The sequence below is a fragment of the Heliangelus exortis genome, chromosome 11 (assembly GCF_036169615.1).
Source record: "Heliangelus exortis chromosome 11, bHelExo1.hap1, whole genome shotgun sequence".
NCBI lineage: Eukaryota > Metazoa > Chordata > Aves > Apodiformes > Trochilidae > Heliangelus > Heliangelus exortis.
The window spans coordinates 1002898-1020339 of record NC_092432.1 but is presented as its reverse complement, the minus strand read 5'-3'; the positions used below and the strand labels follow the sequence as shown (position 1 = coordinate 1020339).

Here is a 17442-nt window from a genome sequence, read left to right as displayed (position 1 = left end):
CTTTTTCCTCCTTAGCTCTGGAGTTTTGGGGCTGATGCTGTGGGGAAAACTGCCAGCAAAGCCTGATTCCCCAGCAGACCCTGAGAACTGGGGATCTGAGGCTTCTTTGGTCTGTGTTGCTCCCCACTTTTCCAGGCTGATTCCTCCTCTAACACTCTGGTTTAAACATATTTTTCTGGCAATGTAAAATATTCTGCATAGCAGGGATCAATCTACCCGAGGTCAGGCTGTCCTGCCACCTGGTCAGATAATAATATCTCTGTCCTGTGATTCAAATGCTCTCTTTTCAGATGCTTTCTTTGCAAAGAAGAAATTCCACCAGGAGGAATTCAAGGGCTGGTTTTAGCTCAGGAGGTTTCCCTCAGATGGCTCCGTGGCCACCTGTGTCTGTCTGTCCTCAGTGAGGATGATGATGCTGTGATCCACTGGCTGAGGATGGAGACAGCTTCCTCATCGGGTCTGATCACCAGAGGAACCTGCACTTAGCAATTTATTTTATTTTTTTTTTTCCCCTAGTTTGCACAGTGATCAGAGCAGGATCTGGCAGTGCAGGACCCAGCACAGCTGAAGGAGCCCCAGCTCTGAGACTTGGTGTTTCCAAAGCAGGATGCCAGTGAGGAGGAGGTGGATCATTTTGGAGAGGTTTGTGTGCTTTTATTTTCATAAATAAATTCAAAGCTGAGCTGCTGGTTTTGCATGGGAAATTCCAGGGTTAGACTTTCAGTCTAGACCAGGGAATAATGCAGCTCTTCAAAGTGCCTTCTTTGAAAAAGAACCTTTTCTTTTTTAAAGAGAGGGAATGTATTTGGGAGTGATGTTTAGGAGGGGTTTTCCCTGCATTTTCACGGGTGGGGAGGGCAGTGTCCCGAGCCCCCCAGAGCAAGGGGACAATGTCCCTTTGGTCCCCTGGGCTGCGTGCAGGGCTGGCAGAGCAGCACCTCCCGTTCTGCTGTGCCCTGGAAACCTCTGCCCTGCCTGTAATTTCTCTTCGTTTGGGCAAAGCAAATCAGTTTTGCTGCTGAGTTTTGCAGCTGGGAGGAGAAGGGGTGATAAGGAGGCAGCGACACTGAGCTGGAGGCTCAGGGCTGGGCTCAGCCTCTGTATTTATCACCGAGGCAAAATTGATCCTTGCTGTTTCCAGCCTCCACAGCCAATTAAGCCTCTTGCTCCCTCTCCATTCCTGGGGCAATTACCACCTTGTGCCCTGTAACTCTGCAGCCATGAGTAAGCCAAATTCAATTTTATCTCAAGTGTGCAACGTGAAGTGTAACTGGGGAGCTGTTGCTGCCCCTCCCCAGCCTGACAACCAGTTTTACTGCCCAGCAGGGAATAGACTGATCGCTCATTTACGGCTCCAATCATCTCCCTGTTACAGCATTAGGAAGGAATGAGCACCAAAAGCCATTATAATTAAGATCTCTCTGGAGCTGACAGTAGAAATAGATGGCATGCAGAGCTGGAGCTCTGTGGCTCAGCTGTTTCTTTTCGAGCTGTCACTGGAAAATTACAGAGGCTGACAATCATATTTTTAACTCAGCAGTGCTAAGTAATATATATCCACCTTGTGCTGGGGAGGGGAGGAGGAGAAAGGGGGCTGGGGCTCCCGGACCTGCCCTGGGTGCTGTGCCATCCCCTCTGTGTCCCTCTGCCTCCCAAACCCAGCTCCTCCTGGAGCTGAATCACAAAATCAGGGAATTGGTTTTCTTGGGCAAGACCTTGAGGATCATCAGGGCCAAGCACTGACCCAGCACTGCCACCCTCAGCACCACATTTATGTGGCTTTGAGACCCCTCTGGGGATGGAGGCTCCAGCACTGCCCTTCCAGCCTCTTCCAGTGCTGGGTGTCCCTTTCCAGGAAGAAATTGTTGCTGATATCCAGGCTAAACCCAAGGCTTCAGCCTAAGGTTTGGAGGTCTGGAGCATCCTCCTGCAGTTCAGATGAGCTGGTGAGGGCAAACTGGCCATGGAATGGAGGGTCTGGCACCCAGAGTTTTCTCCAGCCCTGCTAAACTTTGGGGATGTCCCTGCAGCCTCTGCAGCTGTGACGTGTTCCTCGAGTTTTTAACCTCCTAAGGTGGGAGGTTAAAAAAAAAAAAAAAAAAAATCTGTAAAGTCCCATTTCTTGCCTTCCCATTGAGCAACTGAGGCTGCATCAGGGCTGCAGAGTGTTGGGACCTGTAGGTCCTCATACCTGGGGAGCTGTTGCTCAAGAGAGCTGCATGTTTGGAAGCAGCAGACGTGGCTTTCCCAATCATTTCATCACCATGGAGCCTCCTCCCCTGCCCCTGGACAGCAAATACCAGGCAGGGATGCTGTAATTGAGGGGTGAGGTGGGTTTGCTGCCTGTACAGACAGGGTGCTCCTGCCTGTATTTTTGGGTTGTTTTTTTTTTTTTGACCTGGGAAGGTCCTCACAGCTTCTGCAGTTCACTTAGTTCCCAAATTCTGTCTCTGCTCCCCCAGCAACCAAGCATGGAGCATCCTCACCCAACACACAGGCTTTTAAAACACATGCTTTTAAAAGCATGATTTGAGAGACCCTTCCCCCATCACCATATTAAAAAGCTTCATGACCAAACTGCCCTGTTCCCCCAGCTAACGTTGCAGGGAAGTTTCTTTTTAAGCTGCAAATGAATTATTGATGCAATTATCCCCTCGCATTTAAATATCTATTTAGTGGCATTTAAATAACAGTGCTCAGAATGTGTCAACAGTTTACACAATAATTTGGATTGTGAACTTTATACCTCTTGTTTTCTCCCCACACAAATAATTGAAGCTCATCCAGCTTGAGTGACAATTGCAGATAACTATCACTTCTTTTTTTTTTTTTTTCCCTTTCCCATCGCACATGTGCCTTATCTGAATGCATTAAATCACTTACTCAACGTTAATTTCATTTGAATGATTAATCAGTCACTTGGCTATAATTATTTGTGTTAAGACATCTCTGGTTAGAAAACAGAGCAGGGAGACAATTAGGAAAACAAGAGTGTTGAAAATCCACCCGCTCATCCCGGGCTGCGGGGAGACGTCACCGGCAGCCCCGACGCCGTGCTGAGAGGCACAGCCTGCTGGGATAACTCTGATCCAGGAGCCTCTGGAGACAGGTGGGTGGGATAAACGTTCTTGTGTCATATCCTTTGGCTCTGGGATTCAGTGGGAGCTCTGGGGGTGAATTTCGGGGTGGGGCGGGGAAGCGCCCGGGCGCGGGAAGGGGGTCGGTGCCTGGCGTGCGTTGTCGGGACCTCGCTGCTTGAACTGCTTTGCGTGGGGTTGGGGTCTGGGGGATCTCTTTGCGTGGGGTTGGGGTCTGGGGGATCATTCCCAGCTTGAAATGAAAGCCTTGGCTTGACAAACGTGCTGCTGCCTTTGATCCTGGTCCCAACACGTGGAACTTTACGGCCTTTGTGCAATTGGCTCCCGATGTGCGTCTCTCCCGAGCGCCCGTCGCCTCCCTCAAGGTGGAGAGAGTGGTGGCCCCTGGCCCAGCAGCTGCCCTGGGGGTTTATCTTGGGGTTGGGGGTGATTTTCCAGATTTGGAGGAGTGCTTTAACGCTCAGGTTGCTTATTGTTTCTTGCCCTGCCATCCTGCCAAGCTGCAGGGGAGGAGAACCGTGGAGGCCACGTCTCTCTTGGCAAATGGGTGATGGGTTTTGTTGGGTTGTGGCAAAGCCAGGAAGGGAGGGGGCTGCTAAGTTAATTTGCTGAATTTTAGGGTGGTTTCCCTTCAAAAAGGTCTTTGTGGGTGAGCAGCCTTGTGGTGTGCCAGCCCATGCCCTCCTTGTTGCCCCATTTTCCTTTTTTTTTTTGTTCTTTAATCCCAGAGATGTATCCCAGATGTCAGCTCCCTGTAAAGCCCTGCAGAGAAACCCAGAAAGGGCAGAGCTGGATGAACCCAGGGAGGGGACACACAGGGGACACCTCTCTGCAGCTAACGAGGGGAAACTTAACCAACCCTCAGCTCTGGGTGCCTTGCAGTGACCTCCTTGACATCCTTACCAGCCCAGGGCTGGGGACAGCCCGCCTGGAGCTGTGGAAAACCAATTTAACCACAGGCACAAAGCCACTGGGAGAGCAGGATTATGCTCCTAATCCCTGTTTCCTCAGCCCCTATTCCCTTCAGCCCACCCCGTGCCCCTCACTGTTCTCAGGCTGCAGCTTTCAGGGTGTTAAAACACCTTCCTTTTTTTTTTTTTAGTCATTTGCTGGAAGGCTGCAAATGTGGCCAGGAAGGCACTGAGCGCACCAGCGTTTAAAGCACAGCTGGAGAGGGAATTACATGGGGTTTTTGTACATATATATATATATAATTTTTTTTTTTTTTTTCCTGTGTGTGCTGGAGCACTGAGCAGAGCCAGATGTTTCTCCCCTCCTGCAGCCTGTCAGCGTGCAGTGGCTGTTGTGTGCAGCAGTAGTCGTGTCAGTGGTGGGAGGAAGCAGACACACACTGGGGTCACGGGGAGCTCCAGCAGATCCCTGCAAGATTTATGGCTCAGCCTCCCAGCTGGAATGTGTTGGAGGCCTGGGATGTGCTGGTGGGGATGGATGTGAGCGTGGGGATACCTGGTCACTGTGGGTGATGCCTTAAACCCGGGCTGGGGTGGGGACCCGTGGGGGGAACCCCAGAACCAGGGGAGCTGCGATGGGAGAAAATGCAGGACACCCCCCAGCAGGAGAGGAAAATAAAAGGGCCCCTTTCCCAAGGGTCTGGGCTGCTGCTTGGTGCTGCTCTGCCAGTGCCTCTCCCCGTGGCATCAGGGCCAGAGTAGGATGCTTCACTCCCCATGGACAATGTGACAAGGTGAGCATGCTCATCCCTCCCAATGTCCTCTCCATGGGAATCCCACAAGGATCCTGAACTTTTAATGACTCCTGGAGCAAATTCTCCACTTCTGTGGTGGGCAGTAGTAGCCCAGTGCCCAATCTGGAGGTTTTCAGACCGGTTTGTGCTGTGGGTGGAGGCAGGAGGTGGGTCCTGGGGCTCCTCCAAGGTTACAACCCTGAGCACAGACTGTGCTGGCAGCATCCCCGTGACAAATGTCACTGACCCAAGCTGGCATTGACTTGGCCCCCTCAGCCTGCAACAGCTCTTGAGTTTCCCATCTTGGAGGTATGGCTTGGCACCATCTTGGGTGAAAATCTGCCATAATGAGCCAAGATGTGCACTTCCTGGCAGTGGCTGGAGCAGAGCTGGGTGTCAGCCAAGGCTTCGGACTCCTCTCCTGCAGCAGAAGAGCTCTTCCCTTGGGGAAGCTCCCAGGATTTCTCCAGGCTGCTGGAAGCTGGCTTGCCCAGCAAAGGGCAGCATGGATCAGCCAGCCCATTCCTCCTTTTCCCTGGGGTACCAAGTATCCAAGTCTCAGCCTGTGCATCAGCAGGAGAAAATCCCAGGGTGTTAATTCCCCCCTGCGAGGTGCGCAGCAGCTCTGGGGCTCCCACCAGGGATTTTTTTTGTGTGTGTGTGAACCTGTTTGCTAGGGAAGGTGCTGGCTCTGTGCTCATCCAGGTCAGATTTTCCTTTCCGAGCTGTTAGGCAGCACCCAGCAGCACCCAGCCTCGCTGCCTCTGCCCACACCTCGGGGGTGCCACGTGAAACATCAGCAAAAATCAACCCAGCTAATCCCAGGGAATGGCCGGGCACAGCAGCAGCCCTGCAGTTCCAGGGAGATTAAAATAAAAGTCTTGCATTACACCACTTGGAAGGGCTGGGATTTACTTGGAAACCGAATCACATTAATTAGCATTCTGCTAATGGCTGTTTTGTATAAATATAGCGTGCCTTAATACCAACACCAGTCTGCAGGTTGACATATTTAGATCCTCGATATCAAAGTCATTAACGCCTCGCCGTGGTAAACCTATTCTCAGTTGGGGCTGCAAATGGGATTCTCCTGAGCCAATCAATCTTCCTAAAGCCTGCGCCGAGCCTGTTGATCTTTAGCCACCGAATGGATAAGGCTTCCCAGAAATGTGCTTGCATCTGTCAAAATTATAAGCAGCTGGCAGCCGGAGACAAAGGTCGTGTTTGCTGCGAGTGTGAAAAGAGGAGCTCGGGACAAGAAATGCTATCGAGCAGCCTGGCAGTTTGGGATGGGCTTGGTTGGTGTTGTGACACCATCCTTGTGTGTGTGTGTGTGTGTGTGTGTGTGTGAGTGTGTGAGTGTGTGAGCATTCCTGGCCGTGCACATGGCAATTAGATATTCCTATGTACAATTTCTCACGTGTGCCCCGTGGCCCTGGAACTCAGCCAGGCCTTATTAAAACTTAGGCACATCAAAGGATGGGAAAGGTCTGCCTGAGTTTAGGAACTTTAGGGAGAGCTTAACGATTATTTTGCACTAATTCACTCCTAATTTAGCATTCGTTAGTGCCCTGATTAAAAGCCCCTCCACCTCTCCTCCCCCCTTAGTTTGGGGGCAGCGGGGAAGGTAACGGGTTCCTTTAAAAATGGATTTGGGGGAATTTCAGCATGGCAGGAGCACAGGGCTGCCACCCTTCCATATTGGTCCTGTAATTACTGCAGTTAATTGCCCTTAGCCCCACAGAATGCCCTCCCCAGGCTGTACCCATGGCAGGGGGGGTACCAGGACCAGGCAAAGCACCAAGACTGCCCAGGGACCCGTGGGTGCTCTGGCTGGGTAGGAGCAATGGGCACCCCCAGGGGAGTGTTTGCTGCCCTGGGCTGGAGCAGATGCCCCGTGCAGGTGGCTGCAGGACCTCAGGAGTCTCCTGGTCCTCGGTGAAGCCCCTGTCTGGGAAGGTTTGACCTGGCCCTTGGCTCCCCTCCCGCTTTGAAGCCGCGGTTTCATCCCAGGTTATTATTAGATGGCAGCAACGGGGATGGAACGGTGTAAGCCCAACTTCTGAGGTATGCAAATAACCCCTCTCATCCAGGAGACCTTGCTCGCTGGTGTAATTTAAGGCCAGGCACGTTAGCTTGGAAGTTTTAATTTTAAATCCTAAAATCTCTGCAGTACCAGAACCAGAGCACAGTGGCAGCCGCTGCCCGCGGGTCCCGTGTCGGGGAGGGCGAGAGGATGCTCGGGCATCCCTGGGGGGGATGCAGCCCTGGAAGCTCATCCCTTTTCCCTTGTGCTGTGCGTGCATCCCACCTCCCACGTGGGAAACCGACCCTGAACATTGTTCATTTTGCATAAAAACCTGCCAGGTTTGCACCCACCAGCTGCAAAACGCTGGACCCAGCGTCGCTTCTTGAGGGCAGGCTGCAAGTTACCACTGTGCAGGGGGGGAGATTCCCCAGCACCACGTGCAGAGAGCTCAAAAAAACAGGGAATGAACTCCCATGAAGGAGAGGAAAATGCTAGGCAACAAGTTGAACTGGCCTAACAATAGCAAGGGGTTATTTTGACAGCAGGGCTTGTGGGTTTTTTTGCCGCTGGGAAGTTGTGCTTATAATAAAATCAGCTCTTGGCTGGTGGATTTTAAATAACACTTATCTCATGGATCAAGCCAGACAGTATGTAACACTGAGGTCCGTGGTGTTCCTTTAATTATTCCTGCCTCCTATTTTGGGTATTTGTTAGCAAGCCCCGGAGCCCCAGAGTGGCTGCGGATTGCCAGGGAAGGGTTTTAGAATGTTGCCATTCCATAAAGGTATTAAATAAAAGCAAGTGGAAGCTGCATGAAAAGTCATTAGAAGGAGGCAGGGCTTGGGAAATGGACTCGATGTGAATAAACATAAATATCTGTTTCTGGTTTTTTTTTTTTAAATTCAAAAAGGGAGATGTGGGAGTGGAGAGAATACCCGTCAGGAGAGAAATGGCTGGCGTGGTTTGTTTTGTCAGGGTCTGGGCAGCTGGAGAGAGCTTTAGATGCAATCCTTCCTCCAAAAGAAATGCAGAGGCAAAGATTATCAAAAGAGGAAAGGCTTTAATAAACTGTGAAGCTCTGATCACCCACTGAGAAGCGAAGCTTAATTAGGAGATTAAGCAGCTCTCTGGCTGGGTGCAGGGGCTCTGCGTGCAGCGGTGCTGTGCCAGGAGGCTTCAGCATCGCCTCTGAACTCACACCTCTGGCTTCCCTGGGATGTAAAACCTTCCAGTAAAATGTGGCAGGAGCATGGGGGATGGCAGGAATTGGGCTGGGAGAGGGGAAACCCTTTAGGGCAGAGCCTGCCCCTTGGCTCCTCTCCGGGTTGCCATATTCCAGGCATCCTTGGGGCTCACTCCGGACACTGCCCCAGCTCCCTCTGCACCAAGCAGGGCAGCAGCTGCTCTTGTGACTGGTGCTGATGTTACCCAAGTGCCTGGCAAATGGAAAAGCTGTCTTTAGAAGGCCATAAATCGGGACAATTCATACATCTTTATTACCCAGGCTGGGCTGTGGGGAGGGCTCAGTGGTGCATCCCTGGGAAGGGCTGTCCTGCTGAGCTGGATTTCAATTACATCCAGCAGCAAGGCACAGGGATTATGCTGCCAACGTTTCCAGTTAGTGGTGAATCAGGTTTGTTTGTGTCACCTGCTCATCTTTATTCCAGAGCTGTTAATATCCTTCTCATCCTTCTTTAATCCCAGGTTCTGGCTCCGCAGAACTGCTGGCAGCACCCCAGGAGGTGTCTGGGTGATCTGTCTCATCACTCCCCACACAGCACAACCAGATGGCTCAGCTCCAGGGTAGGTGGGACAGATGGGTGCTGGTCCAGGTGGGACACTGGGGTTTTACCTGCTTGGGAAAAATCCAGGTTCTCTAGATAACCTCCCTTACTCCCTCTGGAAAAGGCTGATTTAGAACACTTGCTCCTCCGGGGAATTTTGGCTTCTCCAAGAGCCAGCAAAGCCTTTTCTTTTTGCTGTCGTGGGAAAACAAAGCACATTTGCAACCCTTGGTGAGGCCCGTGGCAGAGGTGCAAACCCATCCTGGGCTGTGCCCTCTTCCCAGGGTGGCTCAGGAGGTTCTCAGCCTTCAGCTGCTGCCACCATGGGTTTCACAGGAAAGCCCCAGTGCCCCCCTGCCATTACCACCCTGGGTGCTTTTTGCACCCAACCTTTCCCCTGTTGCAGCATCAGCCTCTGACTCATTTGCTCTCTCTGTGCCAAGGCTGCAGAGCTGCTCCTGCCTCTCCCAGGCTGCTCCTGAGCTCCCAGCCTCACTGCAGCATCTCCCTCCCTGCAGGGTGAACCATTGGCCCTGGGACACCCTGCTCCTGAATGCTGAAACCAAAAGCTGTGCTCTGGAAAGGGATTTCCTAGAATGACAGCCTGGGGTTGGGTTGGGAGGGAGCTTAAATCCCCCCCAGTGCCCCCCCAGCCATGCTCAGGGACCCCTCCCACCCCCACAGGATGCTCCAAGCCCCATCCAAACTCCCACATTTCCAGGGATGGGGCAGCCACAGCTTCTGGGGGCACCCTGGGGCTCAGCACCCTCACCCCACAGAATTTCTCCCCAAAATCTCCTCTCCATCTCCCCTCTCCCAGCTGCAAACCCTTCCCCCTCATCCCATCCCTCCAGGCCCTTGTCCCAAGCCCTTCCCCAGCTTTCCTGGAGCCCCTTCAGGCTTCTCCTTCCTCCCTCTCTTGCCTGGATGCTGTGGAGCAGCTCTTCAGGGAAAGTCTGGAACAACTTTGGGTGGCAGCTCCCACTGCCCAGTGTCCACCTGGGGCTCTGGGACCCTTTGCTGCTGCTCCCTGTGCCATCCCAGGGTCTTTGTGATGGGTGCCATGTGTCCCAGTGGATTTTGGGGATCTCAGGTCCTGAAATCCTGGATGCATCTGTATCCCCAGCATCGCCTGGGGCCCTCCCCAAGGCGGGGAGGAGGTGGGATGTGTTCAAGCCAGCCTTGAAGCAGAGGGGGGGTCAGGGATGGATGGGAGCTGCTGGGATGTGTGTGGAGGGCTGGGAAGGAGCAGGGAAGCTCCAGACCTGGGTGTTGGAACCCCAGCTGTGCCCTTTCAGCAGCAGTGAGGAGGTTTCTGATGCTTTAAAAAGCAATTTTTTCCCCCCCCCCCCCTCCCTGAACTCACAGACTTGCAGCCTGCAAAATCAAATAACAAGCGGTTGAAAAACACACTAAAACCAGAAAATTTATGTAGCATGACCCAAATTGAATTATACATTACAGCACTATAATTGATTTTTTTTGAAGAGAGATTAAATTTATTTTATGCCTCACTAACTAACAGCTAGATTTACCTAATTGCTTAGAGTGCAGAGTTAGTATGATTCATTAAACCCCATACATGCCTGGGTACATTACACTGTGACTAAAGCTTTCCTGCTTCAAGCAATTAAAGTGGAGAAACTTGGGGCCTCATAAGTAATTGAATATAACAATACAGCTTGGAGTTGCTGTGGATGTCTTATTAAGTTCTTCAAGCAAAAAAAACCACAAGTTTCCCTCCCTTCTCCAGTGAATCATTTTGTGAGATTTTCTGTGACTGGCTTTGTTTTCTCCTGTTGCCAAAAAAAAAAAAAAAAAAAAAAATTGTGTCTACGAGACAGATTTCATGCCTTGCTTCACAGTTTAATTTTATCAATCATAACATTTAAAAAAAAAAGTGACAGCAGTGAGTAGACATCCTCCCTATTCCAAGGAGAGAAATTTTGGGTAGGATCTAGTAACATTTGGTAATTATATACACACTGCAAAAATAAAGGTAGCAATTTAGTAAAACAGGAGTGGAGAGAAATTATCATTTGAGCTGGCAGGAATAAATTAGAATTGTTTGGCACACTTCAATAAAACCCTGCGTGGGCACAAATTGCTCTTGGAAAAAAAACAGGGATGGCTGGGGAGCAAAATCAGATGGTGGGGACAGTGGCAGGGGGAGGTGGCAGCCCACAGGGTACCCATCCCTGGTGCCATCTCACACTGGGGTTTGTTGGGGTTTTTATTTTTTTTTTGTCTCCCCAAAATCCTTACCAAAAGATTTCTTCAAAATCTTTTCAGCTCAAGCCATGGAAACATTAATGGTGCTCCCAGGGTGGGAGACAGGGACAGGGACAGCCAGAGGGGTTATAGGATAAGGAATTATGGTTTATTTTTTTTAATTTTATCTGTGTTTCAATGCTCTCAGCTCTCCCTATCATCCAGGTCCCTGTTGGGTGCACAAAGCCCTCTCCTCATCCATGGAACCCCTCACCTGCAGAACATGGAAAAAAAGAAAGATTCCAGCATTTCCTGACCTGCCATGGGAAGTCTCAGCCCGGGTGGCTGTCAGGGACTAATTTTGGTGAAGAATTTGGGGTGAGTGGGTGCTTTTATATGATTATTAGGAAAATGATCCTTGCAGAGGCTGGGCTGGAGAGTGTGAAGGTTTAATGAGCATTGCACAAGGCAGGATCATCAGTTTACTCACTGAGTGGAGCCCACAGGTCATAAAATTCAGGCTGGATTGTGTGAAACATCTCCCACAAAGGGCTTCCCGTAACTAAATAAGCCTTTAATTAGCAGAACATGGGGAGGCTGAGGTGCAGCTTTCCCAGACATCTCACCTGTGATGTGAATTACCCAAAGGCTTCACACACACACATGATTTGTGCCTTTTTTTCCCTTGCTCTGGGGTCGTGTTCCTCCCTGGGGCTCTGCCAGGGGAGGTTTGGCCACCTCCCATGGGTCGGGATGGGGCATGGCCACTGCTTTGGCTCCTCTCCTGGTTGCATCCCAAATTTCTCCTTGCAGATGCAGCCCTCTGGGATTGGGTAAGCCCTGGTTTCCTCGAGCCAGTTACGATTTTATAACTTTTTTTATTTTTTTTTTCCTTTTTCCAGACTTCCTTTTGGAGCTGGGAGGTGTTGGTGGGAAGCTTTGGGAGGGCAGATCCCCTGAGAAACAAGTAGGTGCTGCTCATACATTAAATTTATCCAAAACAGGGAGGCTGAGAGAGGGAAGGACCCACCAGCATCTCCCCTCTCCATTGGCCACAGCCCCCTCCCCACCATGCCAGAACCACCCTGACAGATGTGGGGAGAGATGTGGGGTCTAGAAACCATCCAGCAAACCACTGTGGGTTTTTAATGACAGCCCAAGCCTTAGCAGAGGAAACCTCCCAGCCAAGGAGGAGGGAAATAAATGTGCTTTGCCTCCTGAGAAGGGGGTTGTGTTCCCTCTCTGCCACCAGCTGAAGAGGCTCCTTGGCTCCAAGAGCTGCACCAGAGATGAAGGTGCAGCAGGACAGGGACACAGGGACAGCTCCTGCCTGCCAGGCTGATCCTGGGCTTGCTGGTTGTTTTTTCAGGTTGTTTTTTTTTTTAAAAAAAAAACCCAAAAAGATCAAGGGGTGCATTTAAGAAAGGGAGATGCCCTTTCTGTCTGCAGGCCCAGGCATCCCTTCCAGCTGTTGCCATGAAGGGAGGAGATCATTAAGGAGCAAGGGATGGCCCTGTGTGGGCTCCACCCTGCCCTGGGTGCTGGGAAGCCTAATTAGAGCAAAGAGATAATGATGGAGTGCTCAGATGGATTTGCATGGGGCTCCAGCCTCTGGAGGGTATGAAAGTCATTTATTATGCTAATTAGAGAGCAGCTTTTGTCACTGGAGCCTGCTGAGACCCTGGGAGCTCCTGTCCCAGCACCCGTGGCTTGGGGGGAGTTCCCCCCACAAACTCCCTCCCCAGCCCCTCAGGGCTTTTTTTTTTATTCTGGTGCTTCCTTTGGGTGGTTCTGGAAGGTTCTGTGGGGGGACAAGCAAGCCCCCCAGGTGTCTGTGGGAGGGAGATGGGTGCTGATGGGTGCTGAGCTGGGGGGGCTCAGAGGTGTTTGTCCTGGGTGGGAGGTTGGGACGTGGGCTCTGGGGCACAGTGTGGGGCAGGGGGGGTCCAGTTTGAGTCTTCTGGAGGGAACTGGAGACCAAACCACCTCCAGCTGCTCACAGGGTAGAGCTGCACAGCTCTGCCTTGGGTTTAAAGTCTCCAGGCAGCACCTCCAGAGCAAAAGCACCCGACCTCCTCCTTTAAAGCATTTTGCTCATCTTTATTATCTTGTCTCCTGCTTTTCCCTTCCCCAGCTTCTGGCTTGGCTGAGAAAACCTGGCAGGTTTTCCGTGCTGCCAGGGGATGCTGAGAGCTGGGGGTTGGAGCAAAGCTGGGGGAGCTTGGAGCTCCTGGCAGAGGGCTCCTCATGAACCTTTTTTACCTAATGAACACAGCCTGTAAACAGTAGCAAAGATGCCAAGAGGTTTGGTTAGGCAGACTCCTGCTTAAAGCCATGGTTTGGGTGCCATGGAAGTGTCCCCAGCCATGAGCCAGAGCTGGTGGCACTGGGAGAGGTGCCTGAAGGAGCTGGGGAAGCCCCCAGAAGTTTTTTGCATGAGGCAGATGGGAAAACCTGAGAGGAGAAATCCCTCAAACCCAGGTGATCCCTTTCCCCTTGGAATCCCCTTAATCCCTCACCCCAAGCATCCCATTCCTGAGCTTTGGGCAGGAGCACTGGCACTTCCAGCTGAGGGAAGGGGGAGCTGGAGCCTTGGTGGTGCTGGGAGCTGCAGATCCAGCTCTTTATTCCTGCTGGGAATACAAAGGTGCCTGGAGAGGTGACTCCAAGGGTTGTGGCAGCTCCTGGAGCTGCAAGTGGGCTGAGATAACATCTGCAAAACCTCACCAAACATCTGCAAAACCTCACCAGCATGAGCCAACCTCACCTTGCAGCTCCCATCATCCCAACCCAGCTGCTCCGTGCCTTGCTCCAGGAGGATTGTGGCCCTAATGAGGGTGTTAATTGGCATTAACCATACCCTCTAAGAGCAGGGCTGCCCTGGGGGCTGGGCTGGGCTTTGCTGGGTGCTGATGCCTTGACCTGGGTGTGTGTGTCCTGCTCTGCCACTGCCTGGGCTTTTCCTGCAGGGAGGAAAACTTGCAGCAGGACAGCACAGGTACTCACAGCATCACAGGGGTGTGGGGTAACAGCTCTGGTTTTCTGCAGTGATTGCTCAGAGAGAGGCAGGAACTGCCCCAAAAGGCTTGGGCTCTGTCCTTGGGACATCAGGAGAGGTCAGGGGGCTGTTCCTTCTTACACCTTTAATATTTGGGACTGAGCTTAGTGATGGAGAGGTTCAGAAGAGCCTGTCTGCCTTAATGAACTCTAACAGCACAGAAGGCAATTATGGTTTTGTCTAGACCTGTCTCAGACCATCAGCAGCACCTTGTTGCTTTACAGGTTGTTAGTGCTGCTGGCAGAAGCTGAAGATCCTCCTTGAAGACAAAAAACAAGCAAACAAAACAAAAAAAAAAAACCAAAAAAAGAAATACCAAATGTATTCCCTGCTGCAACGTGCTTTAGCTGATGATAAATGATAAATAGGGGGCTGTGGCTAATTAGGCCTCACTTTGTCCAGAGGCAAACACAGAACTGTAAACCATAACCAGGATAAAGGGAAGAGCTCACAGGAGGTTTCTGTGAGAGATCACTGGGAGCTTTAGGAAAATGAGGGAACAAGGCTGCTGCTGGGTGTCTAAGGACTCCTGGCCAGCCAGTAACCCCCTTGCTCTTGAGGCTTTGGGAGTGGGGATGTTGTGTACAGCTGGTTTTTAATTTTTAGGTACACAGCAGATCTGGTGAGGAGGAGGAGGAGGGGACCCTCAGTGGGGCTGGGGATTTTTCTCAGAGAGTCCCAGGACCCCAGGCTGGTTTGGGTTGGACAGAACCTTAATGATCATCTGGTTCTACCCCCTGCCATGGGCAGGGACACCTCTCCCCAGCCCAGGTTCCTCCAAACCCCATCCAGCCTGGCCCTGGGCACTGTCAGGGATGGGGCAGCCTCTCTGGGGCAAGTTGGAAACTTTCCAATTTGAAAATGCATTGTGCAGTTCCTTTTTTTTTTTTTTTTTTTTTTTTTTCCCAACATTGCCAGCACTATTCCTATTCCTGTACCCCCTGGAAGGGCTGGGAATGCCCAGGGTATGGATGGATGGTGGGAGCCCAGGCAGCAGCACCTCGGGAGCAGGAGGTTGCAGATAATTCCAGCACAAAGATTGGGAGGGCAGAGATGCATGTTGTGAGCTGTCAGCTGCCTGTAATGGACTTGTTATGCTCCTGATGGATGGAGATAGCCCTGGAAATGGCCAGAAGCTGCTCCAGTCCCTGCCTGGCTCTGACACAGCCACGTGGAGGGGCAGGGGGGGTGCTGACAGAGCCCTGAGAGCCACCTCATCCATCCCTGCCCTGGGACAGCTGGCACTGCCCTGGTGTCCCAGGGTCTCTGTCCCTCCAGCAGAGCCCAGAGGGAGGGATGGGCACAGGGATGCTCCACAGCAGTGAGGAGAGAGGCTCAGTGAGAAATAAACAGGGGAGAGGAGAAGGTGGTGAGACCCTGGCCCAGGTTGTCCAGAGAATATGCAAATATTTAATTTTCTTAGTTTTTTTATTACTGCAATTTCACTGCACGGGGAAAAATGCTAGGTAGTTTTATGGCTCCAAATAACATCCCTTGATTTCTAATTAAATCCCAGGCACTGAAGTCAATAGGGAAGCCAGCCCAAAGCAACATGAGAGCACAAGTGATTCATCTGGAGAAGGAGGCAGGAAAACATTTGCCAGGACTCCCCAGTTTTCCTCAAAGAATTATGGTGGGGAATGGCTACACAGAAGTCTTCCAGAAAAAAAAAAAAAGTCTTCCAGAAAAATTTGATTAGAAGAAACCAAAGATCAAGTCAAACCTTGATCCCACCATCTCTGCCACTGGAGGGGGAGGAGAAACCCCCCCAAAAAAAAACCACTTATAACAAAATAAAAAACCCTTTTTGCTTGGAAATTTGGGCAGAGGGCAAGGCAGAGGAAAGACACACACATGTCTATCTGCCTGCTCTAACAGTATTTAGGTATCAGCCAACCCCAGCAGGAGCAGTTTGGGGACAAACACGGAGTTTTCTGTCATCTGCTTCCCACACACATCATCCCTGGGAGTGCTCAGGGCCAGGCTGGGTGGGATTCAAGGGGTGAAAATCATCATTTCTTCTCATAACCTCCACTGCAGGCTTTACAGCTGGTTTATTTTTTTTTTTCTGGTTTTGTAGGATCTCAAGAAGTGGCTGGAGGACATGTGTGGTGGAAAAGGAGGTCAGGAGGAGGTGGTCCTGCACACGGGGTCCTGGGTGTGAGCAGGTAAGGGGGGGGTGTCTGTGGTTACCTGAGGTGTGACCTGGGGACACTGCTGCTTTTCAGTCAAAATCAGGGTTTCCAGCTGCAGAGCACAGGGGGTGATTACCTGGCTGGGAAGGTTTGTTCTGCTGGGCTGGTTAATGACCCAGAACACTCCTGCTCTGGGGAAAATCTGCTTTTGTTCTGTGTTGGTCAATGCCAGAGAGGAGGAGGTGCTGGGGTGCATTGCTCATGGGGGGGGGGGGAATGACCCCAAAGAGGCTGCTGCTGTCCTGAGGTGTGGAAAGGTGCAAGTGTCTGCCCTGAGGATCTCCCCATCTGGGCAGACAGGGTGGGAGGTGTGAGCCTGGGAGATGGGTGACCCTGCAGATGTTTCTCTGAGCAGCTGGGAGCTTGGCAAATAACAAATTTGTGTCTTTGTGTGGCCATGGGTGGGGAAAGGGGTTTTGCTGCTTTGCTCTGAGGGTTTGGTCCCTTTGCCAAGGTCACTGCATGGAGGAGCAGACGTGGCTGGTCTCCCCATCCCTTATTTCAGCTCTTGTGTTTTGCCCAGCACTTTTAATCCAAGCTTTGTGGTGCTCACCAGCCTGGAGCTGCAAAAAGAGGAGGTGGTCTCAGGAAAAAGCCTTTCCATTTCCATGGGATAACTGGAAGGCCCCTGTGACAGTAAAATGGTGCCTGCTGTGGGTTCAGGTGGCTTCAGCCCGTGGTCAACAGAGGAGCTTGTCCTGAGCATGGTCACTGGGATGGGATGGAGGATGGAGAGTTGATTTTATGAGGGTAGGCAGGGAATTGTTTGCTTTATCAATAAAAAAAGAGGCTGCTGAGGAGGTTGTGGTCAGTGGATAAAGCAGGGACAGAGCCTGGGGGAAGGTGAAGCCATGGGGGTGAACAGAGGTTTGGCTTCAGGAGGTGCTTCTTGGCCTCTGGGAGGGGAAACACAGGGATCCCCTTGGGGAGGTGTCAGGGTGGAGGCTGATAATGGGATTTTATGGCAGGGATGTCTGGGATTTATGGTCTTTCCATTCCTGGTTGAAGGAAATTGTCCTAAATTGAGGCTCTGCATAGTGACAGAGGTTGTTTTGTTGGTGCTGTGTGGTGAGGGGCTGTGTCCAGGGGGGTTGTAAAATTATGTAGGTATAAAATGTGATTTCTTTCCCACTTTTTCAATCTTGGGGCTTGTTTGAGTGAGTGCCATCCGTTTGAATTGTTCTCAAGGTTCAGGTTTGGTTTGGTTTGTTTTTTTTTTAATGGCCTGTTGAGCTCAGATAACAAATTTTAAATTGTAACACACATGGCCTGAGCCAATTTAAACTTCATCTAAAATGCCAAATAGCTCTTACCCCACGTGGCTGCAGGAACACACACACACAGAGCTGGTTTTTAGGGCAA

The 17442-nt window shown here is 51.3% G+C and overlaps 1 long non-coding RNA gene across 1 annotated transcript; it reads left to right on the top strand.

The window, feature by feature from the left end:
- Positions 1 to 7763: 7763 nt before the first annotated feature.
- LOC139801268 (uncharacterized) lies at positions 7764 to 11762 on the top strand. Its single transcript, XR_011728114.1, has 3 exons — positions 7764 to 8635; positions 11036 to 11205; positions 11730 to 11762. It is a non-coding gene; the product is annotated as an uncharacterized lncRNA (long non-coding RNA).
- The last annotated feature ends 5680 nt before the right edge of the window (positions 11763 to 17442 follow it).